The sequence below is a fragment of the Lissotriton helveticus genome, chromosome 11 (assembly GCF_964261635.1).
Source record: "Lissotriton helveticus chromosome 11, aLisHel1.1, whole genome shotgun sequence".
Taxonomy (NCBI): domain Eukaryota; kingdom Metazoa; phylum Chordata; class Amphibia; order Caudata; family Salamandridae; genus Lissotriton; species Lissotriton helveticus.
Window position 1 is genome coordinate 1,189,580,436 of NC_136072.1, and position 13,049 is coordinate 1,189,593,484.

Here is a 13,049-nt window from a genome sequence, read left to right on the forward strand (position 1 = left end):
CACAGGCCCACTTAGACACTCACACACCCACTCACAGACCCACTTAGACACTCACACACCCACTCACAGACCCACTTAGACACCCACACACCCACTCACAGACCCACTTAGACACTCACACACCCACTCACAGACCCACTTAGACAGTCACACACCCACTCACAGACCCACTCAGACTGTCATGCACCCACTCACAGATCCACTCAGACACCCACTTAGACACTCATACACCCACTCACAGACCCACTTAGACACTCACACACCCACTCACAGACCCACTTAGACACTCACACACCCACTCACAGACCCACTTAGACAGTCACACACCCACTCACAGACCCACTCAGACTGTCATGCACCCACTTACAGGCCCACTCAAATACTCATGCACCCACTCACAGACCCACTTAGACACTCACACTCCCCCCACTCACAGACCCACTTAGACACTCGCGCACCCACTCACAGACCCACTTAGACACTCACCCCCCCCACTCACAGACCCACTTAGACACTTGCGCACCCACTCACAGACCCACTTAGACACTCACACTCCCCCCACTCACAGACCCACTTAGACAGTCATGCACCCACTTACAGGCCCACTCAAATACTCATGCACCCACTCACAGTACAACTCAGAGACTCACAAACCCACTCAGAGACTCACTCAGACTCACACACTTACCCACTGACCCACTAAGAGACGCTCACACCCACCGACAGACATGCTCAGACACTCGCACACCCACTATATTATAGGAACCGCCTTGGGAACACCAAAATAACTGCCCTCCAGCCAGTGACTGAAAAATCATAATAGGGCGGGCGGTTCTCATACGGATTTGACGGTGCGGTGGCAGGGCGGTCCGGCCACTGCACAGCTAAAATCATAATCGGGCCCTTACAGTCAAGGGATGATGTCATCAGTGATGTCATTAGGCATGTTATCAGTGATGTCATCAATGATGTCACTGAACATGTCATGAGTGATATAAAATGTGAGGTCATAAGCAGTGCTTATAGTTAGCTCAGATAACTATAACTGCAAAATTTGTATGGTTTTATAGGAGTAAAATCTGAGCCTAACTATAACATTCCTGTAACCTCTGTTTTTTTCAGTGAAGTTCTAGGTTAAAAAAAAACTTAATTTCCCTAACTATATAGTCCTTGGAAACTTTGTTTTTATCAGTGAAAATGGTTGGAGACTTTCTGGGCCACATCTCGGTTTACTCTCCGACCGCCGCATTACAATGCTGGCGATCGAAAACTAAACAAGCCCTCATTCCGGCTGACTTTCGACGGGCTCAAGGAGCCAGTCTGCCAGTTCGAGGCCGGCTCGTTATCCTAGAGGGGAGTCTTTCCGCCCTTGGGATTACAATACTCAGTCTCAGGCAGGCTTTCCATCTTGGGCTGTCCAACATGGAAACCCTGTTGGAGAGTGATTATGGGGGTCCTTAGCAGGGCCCCCTTGTGCGCATGGCACAGTTGGGGGGCGAGGGGGCACCTATGGTGCCCCTCTGTTCACCCCTGCACTCTATGGCAGGCACCATGAGGTGCCTGATATGGGGTGCAGGGATTAACATCACCTCCCATTTACCTATGGGAGCATGTCCTACGGCCGATTTATGGCCATAATAAATGCTCCTATAGGGAAATGTTGGAGTGCGACCGAACAGTGTTCAGTCGCATCCTAATAAGGAGGTCGGGACCGCCGACCGCACGTCAGTCGGTCTCAGTTCCGAGACGGTGTCGGGCGCATGCAAGTCCGCCCTACATCGTAATAGGCCCCATTGTATTTTTTTGTTTTCTCTGTAGAGTGTGATGTTGGGTTTTTAGAGGATAATTGTGGGGAGATTTTGAAAAACTGAACATTTAAATTTAAATGTAATGTTAATTATTTTAATGATATGCAAATTAACACTGTAAAATCTGTACTTATTATTCATATTCTAACATTATTCTGAATGTATATATAAATTATATTAATTGTAAAAACATACTTTATTGTAAATATTAAAATAATTATTTACATTATAGAAATCTTGGGAAAACATATTAACATTTAAATTTTAATGGCATAACATTTTTGTAAATCTAGTTTGAAATGTTACAATTTAAGGCAATGTTTTAGCATTTTAACATGTTGTATGAATTTATTTAAATGTTGAAAATTGTACATAATGTATAAAATAAGATATAGTTGTATAGTTATATGTGATAGGCTTATTTATCAAAATGTTATTCACCAGTATTTTATTACTGTAACATGTATTATCTTTATTATTGGAATACGTTCTGTTTTTGACAGTATGTATTCTAACATGTATTAATTATAAAGTAATAAAGAATATTTTTAGCATTTAATGATACAATTAGTTAAAAAAAATACATTGTGGGATTTTTTAAATGTTATGTTTCAAAATTTTGGAATAAAGAAAATATATTAATTATTAATATTGATAAACACATTATTTGATATGTTAATGTTTGGGTTATTGTCTATTTTAAGTAGGGGTGGACGATAAATTCTGCTCCACTGGCAGAGTTTGAAGAGTTTTGGCCACTCCATGTTATGGTGTTCCAGCCACATTCCTCCAACCATCACATGGCAGAGTTTTTTTCTCGTGAGATTTGGCATCTCCTATCATTTTCGGTTGCTAGGAGGGCACCAGGCAAGATTTCCACAATGTGGGTGGGCGCGTCAGAAAGCTACCACTTGAGTGGAAATCTCCTCGAGCTGCAACAAAATCAGCTTGAGAAGCACTGCCCTCTGATGCGCCACGTGGTGCCGTTCACCCGGATTTTTCAGCATGGAATGAACTCCCTTCGCTAAAAATTCAGCGTGAGCAGTATAAGGCGCAACATTTTGCCCATTTGCAGAACTCCGCGAGTTCCGCCAATCCCTACTTTCGAGTAATTTTTATTATAATTGATAGATCAAAAATTCTGTGTGAGTATGGAGTGTTGTTTCTGTATATAATATTTTTATTGTCCTGCACCTTTCATAAAATGCTTTAGATTTTAGTGGAAGTAATAAGTGTCACTCCTTCGGTATCCAACACCTTCCCCAAATTGGTTTAAATTGTAGTGGGAATAGTGAATGTCACCCCTTTGTGTTCAACACCTTCTCCAAATTGGTTGATATTCAAGTGAGAATAGTAAATTTCACCCTTTTAGTGTCCGACACTTCCCCAAATTGCCATAAAATGGAGTGGGAATAGTAAATGTCACCGCTTTATTGTCTAACACCTTCCTCAAATTGGTTTGGAATGTAGAATGAATCGTAAATGTCACCCCTTTAGTGTCCAATTCCTTTTCCAAATTGGCTTAGATTGGAGTGGGAATAGTACATCTCACCCTTCAGTGTCCAACACTCTCAGGAAATTTGGTTTAGATTGAAGAGGATATAGAAAATGTCACACCTTTAATGTCCAACACCTTCCCCAAATTGGTAATTGGAGTGGGAATAGTAAATATCACCCCTTCATGTTATGTTATGTGCATCTGTAGAGCGTGGCTGATCACCCGTGGAGGTATTCAGACATTGAGTATGGTAGGCAGGAGAAGGAGATCATGCCTGTTTCCTCTGGAAGAGCCATGTCTTGAGGTTCCTTCAGAAGTCCATGAGTGAGTGGGAGGTTCTGAGATATTTCCGGAGGTCATTCCAGGTCATGGCTTAGAAATATGAGAAGGAGTGTCTGCCGCTTCTGGTGTTTATGATGTGAGGGAGGTGTGCTCTTGGCTGGGGCACAGATTGAAGTTGTCTAGTGGGTTGGTAAAATTTGAGGTGGTGGTTGAGGTAAGCTGGGCCAGTGTTGTGGAGAGATTCGTAGGCGTGGGTGAGTAGCTTAAAGTTACATCTTTCCTGGATTGGGAGCCAGTGGAGATTGTTGAGGTGTGGAGAGATGTGGTTATTTCGCAAGATGTTCAGAGTGAGTCTGGCAGCGCCATTCTAGGTTGTTTGGAGTCAGCATATGATATGTGCTCGGATTCCGACATAGAGAACATTTCCATAATCAAGTCTACTTTTGTAATTGTAATTGTAATTGTAAAAGGTTCTTATATAGTGCAAACTGCCCCCCTAGGGGTATCCTGGCGCTTAGACTGAGAAAATAACCAGCATGCAAATGGGCCAAAGTATCAGGAAGAAGAGGAGATCAGCCCATGGGAAAGAGCCATGTTTTCAGGCTCTTTTTGAACTCGGTCAGAGAGTTAATTTGTCTGATACTCTGGGGTAGCTTGTTCCAAAGATGTGCAGCAGCCACGCTAAAGTCCCTCCCTACCATCCTAAAACACTTGAAACTAGGAGTCGCCAACAGACTTGCACTGGAGGAGCGGAGCTGCCTCTTGGGATGGTACCAGGTGAATTTTTCTTGCAGTAGGACTTTTGGTGTTCAAGGGAATCCCCTTACAAATCTTGCATAGTATTGCACGATGTAGAAGCATGATGAGGAGAAGGCGTTGATCTGTTTGCTCATGGAGATGTTGGTGTCCAGGATGATCCCAAGGCTCTTGACATGGTGGGCAGGGGTAGGTTGGGCCAAGTTTGGAGGGCCACCAATAGGCATCCTGGGTGGGGGGTGCAGGTTGTTGCTGAAGATTAGGTCATCGGTTTTGTCTGTGTTGAGCTGGAGGCAGTTGTTTATCATTCAAGCAGCGAAGTTGCTCATGCAGTTGGTAAAGTTTATTTCAGTGGTGCTGGTTGAGTTGGTAAGGGAGAGGATAAGCTGTGTGTTATCAGTGCACGATACTATGTTGTTGCAGTGGTCTGCGGTCAAGAGAATGCCACCAAGTCTGTGGCACCCCGACCACCGTCTTATGACACTACTGCCAGGTTGGTGGTGTGTTGGTGACAGTGGAATGGCGTGACTTACCGAATCGGTAAGATTCAGTATTTACCGAATCGGGCCTGGAGGCCCATAGGAATTAATGTCAATTACCGAATCGGTAAATACCGATTCGGTAAAATTGGGAAAAAGTCAAGGGTGGCAGGGTGTCACTTTGACACCCTGCTGCACCCCTGATTAGTGCTTGTGTGCACATGTGGCACACATACTGTCACATGGCACAGGTGTAAATGCACATATTTGCATTTACATAGGAATTCGTTATTTACCACCAACTAATAGTTGGTGGTAAATAACGAATCCTTAAAGCCCAGAAGCACTGTTTACAGTGCTTCCTACATCTCATTTACCGATTCGGTAAATACCGAATCGGTAAATGATGATTCGGTAAATACCGAATCGGTAAATACCGATTTGTTATTTACCGAATCTGTAAAAAAGCCTCCTACATAGGAAAAGTCTATTACCTGTCGGTAATGGCCGAATTCTGCCGTTAACGACCGGTAATAGCCTACCTTCCTCTAGCCCTTAGCTTTTTGTCCATACAGACCTTTTTCAAAAGACTTTAAAATGGAATGCCTCATGGGAATAATACACACAAATGCACACGAAATCAGACCACGAGCACACATACATGTCAGCCTGGGTCTTGGCTTGAAGTTCATGAGCTTTGACGCGTTCTCTGCTGTGATGCACGGCCTCACCTTGGTGTCGCAAACCATACAGAGGAAGACTTACTCAAGATTATCATAAAATAAAAACAAAGCCCTCACGCCACGTTGTAAACCAATCACAGGTGACATTGCCAAAGGACTTTATAATCACATGCTTCCCATGGGACATATCTGGTGAATCTATGTCTTCCCCAAGGAACATTCTCTAACTGACTCAAACATGGACAAATGATCCCTCTCCTTAAAACACCACCTGCATACACTGAGGACCTCAACAACTGTCGCCCGTTCTCCAACCTGTCTTTCTTCTAAAAAATCATTGAAAGATGTGTAGCAGAGCAATTCACCCAATACATCGAAAACAACGACTACCCAGATGAAATCCAATCTCATATCAATCAAGGATATAAACCAGAAACCGCTCCATTACAGGTAGTCGATGATGCTCTTCTCATTATAGACTCGGGCAACCCCTGCATCCGGATTCTTGTTGACCTATAATCAGCCCTAGACATGGTCAACCACCTCAGGCTGCTAGACACACTCAAAATTCGAATGGGCATTAATGGCAGGGTCCATAAATGGCGTGCTTCATTCCTCATGCGCAGGTCGCAGAGACTTAAAATTGAGGATCATCTCTCATCTTCGAGTGCGGTGGGCCAAGGGGTCCCCCAAGGGCTCATCCTTGCCCCAACCCTATTCAACCTATACATCAAGCCACTTGGAGTCATTCTTAGGACCATTCAATGCAATAGCCATCACGTTTCGCCTCCCAAGAGACTTCTTCAGGGCTTCGCAGTATGGCATACAATATGTTCTTTAGATGGTCGTACAATTTCAACAGTTTAAGCATCCAGTATTCAGAAAACTTCTATAAATGTCAAAGACTCAATAGTGGCATAATAACCACCAGCATATGTAGTCAGCATTACCTTTCCTCGAGGAAAGCCCTGAAGAAGTCTCTTGTTGTTGTAGGGCTTGTTCCTATTTTGGGGAGCATAGAGGGAAGTGCTCCCCGGTTGCGTGCACTATTTGACACATAGACACATTATTCATTTGTTGAGTGCGTATTCAAACAGCCTCTACCTTCAGTTTTTTAATTTTGATTCTTAGGACCACCCAGCCAGGATTTTTTATGAAACCGCCTGCGTCACCCATAAAGCTGTGCACACATCCACTCCCTCTTACCTGGCGGACAAACTCAAGCTATCCGGCAGCTCCAGACCATCGTGAAACGCCATAGCAATGCGGCTTGAAGCCTCGTCCCTTAAAAAGGGACGTGTGATAGCCCAATCCTTCTCGGGCAGCACAGCCAGCATCTGGAATTCACCACCTCCAAAGCTTCCCACAACCACCTCACTGACGACTTTCAAAATGGATCTAAAAGTCCTTCTCCTCTAACGATATTTTAAATAAGAAGCTGTAATTAACTCTTGTTATAGACATGTGCACTACCTCGAGGTTTTTACTCGCGTATATACCTCTTGTACATTCTGTTTTCGGTAATGGTCTACTACTACTATGTTGTACTCTTGCACCATATAACGAAATCTCTCTGTATCTCTCTTGTAAAGCGCTCTAGCAGCTTGAGGTAATGTGGGAGCGATAGAAATATAAATAAATAAATAGATAAATAAATAGATAGATAAATATATATATTTTTTAAATAGTCCTATCCTTGGGTTGAAAATGAGAGGTGGGGGGGAGGGAGGTGGTGGTGGTGGAGGGGGGGGTTGCAGGACGAGGGTGCGCCAGCGCTGCAGGTGTCTCTATTACGCTCCTGGGCAGGTCTGCTGGGTGTCTCATGCCCACATTACATGTCTCAAACCAGGCGCGCGATTTTGGAAAAAGGGGGTGGTGATGGACAGAGTTTCTGAATGATGCAGAATACTCTTACCAAGTCAAGAGATCATGGTTTTAATCCATCACCGTTTTTTAGCTCAATGCACCATCCCAGCTCAGAACCTGGCTATATGCAAATTAGTCTGTTCCTGTCCCAGTGCATGATGGGAACAGGGCAAACCAAACTACCAAGCCAATTCTTATACTGGGAAGGAAACAAGCTTCCGGGGACCGGTTTCTGGCATCACAGCCTTCGTCGGCCCGGCTTGCTTGAATCCTGATGGTGCAATGAGCAAGGGACTCACGTCTGAGCCTACCCTCCCACACATAGTGTGGATAAAAGCGATTTTGGAAAAAGGGGGTGGTGATGGACAGAGTTTCTGAATGATGCAGAATACTCTTACCAAGTCAAGAGATCATGGTTTTAATCCATCACCGTTGTTTAGCTCAATGCACCATCCCAGCTCAGAACCTGGCTATATGCAAATTAGTCTGTTCCTGTCCCAGTGCATGATGGGAACAGGGCAAACCAAACTACCAAGCCAATTCTTATACTGGGAAGGAAACAAGCTTCCGGGGACCGGTTTCTGGCATCACAGCCTTCGTCGGCCCGGCTTGCTTGAATCCTGATGGTGCAATGAGCAAGGGACTCACGTCTGAGCATACCCTCACACACATAGTGTGGATAAAAGCGATTTTGGAAAAAGGGGGTGGTGATGAACAGAGTTTCTGAATGATGCAGAATACTCTTACCAAGTCAAGAGATCATGGTTTTAATCCATCACCGTTTTTTAGCTCAATGCACCATCCCAGCTCAGAACCTGGCTATATGCAAATTAGTCTGTTCCTGTCCCAGTGCATGATGGGAACAGGGCAAACCAAACTACCAAGCCAATTCTTATACTGGGAAGGAAACAAGCTTCCGGGGACCGGTTTCTGGCATCACAGCCTTCGTCGGCCCGGCTTGCTTGAATCCTGATGGTTCAATGAGCAAGGGACTCACGTCTGAGCATACCCTCCCACACATAGTGTGGATAAAAGCGATTTTGGAAAAAGGGGGTGGTGATGGACAGAGTTTCTGAATGATGCAGAATACTCTTACCAAGTCAAGAGATCATGATTTTAATCCATCACCGTTTTTTAGCTCAATGCACCATCCCAGCTCAGAACCTGGCTATATGCAAATTAGTCTGTTCCTGTCCCAGTGCATGATGGGAACAGGGCAAACCAAACTACCAAGCCAATTCTTATACTGGGAAGGAAACAAGCTTCCGGGGACCGGTTTCTGGCATCACAGCCTTCGTCGGCCCGGCTTGCTTGAATCCTGATGGTGCAATGAACAAGGGACTCACGTCTGAGCATACCCTCCCACACATAGTGTGGATAAAAGCGATTTTGGAAAAAGGGGGTGGTGATGGACAGAGTTTCTGAATGATGCAGAATACTCTTACCAAGTCAAGAGATCATGGTTTTAATCCATCACCGTTTTTTAGCTCAATGCACCATCCCAGCTCAGAACCTGGCTATATGCAAATTAGTCTGTTCCTGTCCCAGTGCATGATGGGAACAGGGCAAACCAAACTACCAAGCCAATTCTTATACTGGGAAGGAAACAAGCTTCCGGGGACCGGTTTCTGGCATCACAGCCTTCGTCGGCCCGGCTTGCTTGAATCCTGATGGTGCAATGAGCAAGGGACTCACGTCTGAGCATACCCTCCCACACATAGTGTGGATAAAAGCGATTTTGGAAAAAGGGGGTGGTGATGGACAGAGTTTCTGAATGATGCAGAATACTCTTACCAAGTCAAGAGATCATGGTTTTAATCCATCACCGTTTTTTAGCTCAATGCACCATCCCAGCTCAGAACCTGGCTATATGCAAATTAGTCTGTTCCTGTCCCAGTGCATGATGGGAACAGGGCAAACCAAACTACCAAGCCAATTCTTATACTGGGAAGGAAACAAGCTTCCGGGGACCGGTTTCTGGCATCACAGCCTTCGTCGGCCCGGCTTGCTTGAATCCTGATGGTGCAATGAGCAAGGGACTCACGTCTGAGCATACCCTCCCACACATAGTGTGGATAAAAGCGATTTTGGAAAAAGGGGGTGGTGATGGACAGAGTTTCTGAATGATGCAGAATACTCTTACCAAGTCAAGAGATCATGGTTTTAATCCATCACCGTTTTTTAGCTCAATGCACCATCCCAGCTCAGAACCTGGCTATATGCAAATTAGTCTGTTCCTGTCCCAGTGCATGATGGGAACAGGGCAAACCAAACTACCAAGCCAATTCTTATACTGGGAAGGAAACAAGCTTCCGGGGACCGGTTTCTGGCATCACAGCCTTCGTCGGCCCGGCTTGCTTGAATCCTGATGGTGCAATGAGCAAGGGACTCACGTCTGAGCATACCCTCCCACACATAGTGTGGATAAAAGCGATTTTGGAAAAAGGGGGTGGTGATGGACAGAGTTTCTGAATGATGCAGAATACTCTTACCAAGTCAAGAGATCATGGTTTTAATCCATCACCGTTTTTTAGCTCAATGCACCATCCCAGCTCAGAACCTGGCTATATGCAAATTAGTCTGTTCCTGTCCCAGTGCATGATGGGAACAGGGCAAACCAAACTACCAAGCCAATTCTTATACTGGGAAGGAAACAAGCTTCCGGGGACCGGTTTCTGGCATCACAGCCTTCGTCGGCCCGGCTTGCTTGAATCCTGATGGTGCAATGAGCAAGGGACTCACGTCTGAGCATACCCTCCCACACATAGTGTGGATAAAAGCGATTTTGGAAAAAGGGGGTGGTGATGGACAGAGTTTCTGAATGATGCAGAATACTCTTACCAAGTCAAGAGATCATGGTTTTAATCCATCACCGTTTTTTAGCTCAATGCACCATCCCAGCTCAGAACCTGGCTATATGCAAATTAGTCTGTTCCTGTCCCAGTGCATGATGGGAACAGGGCAAACCAAACTACCAAGCCAATTCTTATACTGGGAAGAAAACAAGCTTCCGGGGACCGGTTTCTGGCATCACAGCCTTCGTCGGCCCGGCTTGCTTGAATCCTGATGGTGCAATGAGCAAGGGACTCACGTCTGAGCATACCCTCCCACACATAGTGTGGATAAAAGCGATTTTGGAAAAAGGGGGTGGTGATGGACAGAGTTTCTGAATGATGCAGAATACTCTTACCAAGTCAAGAGATCATGGTTTTAATCCATCACCGTTTTTTAGCTCAATGCACCATCCCAGCTCAGAACCTGGCTATATGCAAATTAGTCTGTTCCTGTCCCAGTGCATGATGGGAACAGGGCAAACCAAACTACCAAGCCAATTCTTATACTGGGAAGGAAACAAGCTTCCGGGGACCGGTTTCTGGCATCACAGCCTTCGTCGGCCCGGCTTGCTTGAATCCTGATGGTGCAATGAGCAAGGGACTCACGTCTGAGCATACCCTCCCACACATAGTGTGGATAAAAGCGATTTTGGAAAAAGGGGGTGGTGATGGACAGAGTTTCTGAATGATGCAGAATACTCTTACCAAGTCAAGAGATCATGGTTTTAATCCATCACCGTTTTTTAGCTCAATGCACCATCCCAGCTCAGAACCTGGCTATATGCAAATTAGTCTGTTCCTGTCCCAGTGCATGATGGGAACAGGGCAAACCAAACTACCAAGCCAATTCTTATACTGGGAAGAAAACAAGCTTCCGGGGACCGGTTTCTGGCATCACAGCCTTCGTCGGCCCGGCTTGCTTGAATCCTGATGGTGCAATGAGCAAGGGACTCACGTCTGAGCATACCCTCCCACACATAGTGTGGATAAAAGCGATTTTGGAAAAAGGGGGTGGTGATGGACAGAGTTTCTGAATGATGCAGAATACTCTTACCAAGTCAAGAGATCATGGTTTTAATCCATCACCGTTTTTTAGCTCAATGCACCATCCCAGCTCAGAACCTGGCTATATGCAAATTAGTCTGTTCCTGTCCCAGTGCATGATGGGAACAGGGCAAACCAAACTACCAAGCCAATTCTTATACTGGGAAGGAAACAAGCTTCCGGGGACCGGTTTCTGGCATCACAGCCTTCGTCGGCCCGGCTTGCATGAATCCTGATGGTGCAATGAGCAAGGGACTCACGTCTGAGCATACCCTCCCACACATAGTGTGGATAAAAGCGATTTTGGAAAAAGGGGGTGGTGATGGACAGAGTTTCTGAATGATGCAGAATACTCTTACCAAGTCAAGAGATCATGGTTTTAATCCATCACCGTTTTTTAGCTCAATGCACCATCCCAGCTCAGAACCTGGCTATATGCAAATTAGTCTGTTCCTGTCCCAGTGCATGATGGGAACAGGGCAAACCAAACTACCAAGCCAATTCTTATACTGGGAAGGAAACAAGCTTCCGGGGACCGGTTTCTGGCATCACAGCCTTCGTCGGCCCGGCTTGCTTGAATCCTGATGGTGCAATGAGCAAGGGACTCACGTCTGAGCATACCCTCCCACACATAGTGTGGATAAAAGCGATTTTGGAAAAAGGGGGTGGTGATGGACAGAGTTTCTGAATGATGCAGAATACTCTTACCAAGTCAAGAGATCATGGTTTTAATCCATCACCGTTTTTTAGCTCAATGCACCATCCCAGCTCAGAACCTGGCTATATGCAAATTAGTCTGTTCCTGTCCCAGTGCATGATGGGAACAGGGCAAACCAAACTACCAAGCCAATTCTTATACTGGGAAGGAAACAAGCTTCCGGGGACCGGTTTCTGGCATCACAGCCTTCGTCGGCCCGGCTTGCTTGCATCCTGATGGTGCAATGAGCAAGGGACTCACGTCTGAGCATACCCTCCCACACATAGTGTGGATAAAAGCAATTTTGGAAAAAGGGGGTGGTGATGGACAGAGTTTCTGAATGATGCAGAATACTCTTACCAAGTCAAGAGATCATGGTTTTAATCCAACGCCGTTTTTTTAGCTCAATGCACCATCCCAGCTCAGAACCTGGCTATATGCAAATTAGTCTGTTCCTGTCCCAGTGCATGATGGGAACAGGGCAAACCAAACTACCAAGCCAATTCTTATACTGGGAAGGAAACAAGCTTCCGGGGACCTGTTTCTGGCATCACAGCCTTCGTCGCCCCGGCTTGCTTGAATCCTGATGGTGCAATGAGCAAGGGACTCACGTCTGAGCATACCCTCCCACACATAGTGTGGATAAAAGCGATTTTGGAAAAAGGGGGTGGTGATGGACAGAGTTTCTGAATGATGCAGAATACTCTTACCAAGTCGAGAGATCATGGTTTTAATCCATCACCGTTTTTTAGCTCAATGCACCATCCCAGCTCAGAACCTGGCTATATGCAAATTAGTCTGTTCCTGTCCCAGTGCATGATGGGAACAGGGCAAACCAAACTACCAAGCCAATTCTTATACTGGGAAGGAAACAAGCTTCCGGGGACCGGTTTCTGGCATCACAGCCTTCGTCGGCCCGGCTTGCTTGAATCCTGATGGTGCAATGAGCAAGGGACTCACGTCTGAGCATACCCTCCCACACATAGTGTGGATAAAAGCGATTTTGGAAAAAGGGGGTGGTGATTGACAGAGTTTCTGAATGATGCAGAATACTCTTACCAAGTCAAGAGATCATGGTTTTAATCCATCACCGTTTTTTAGC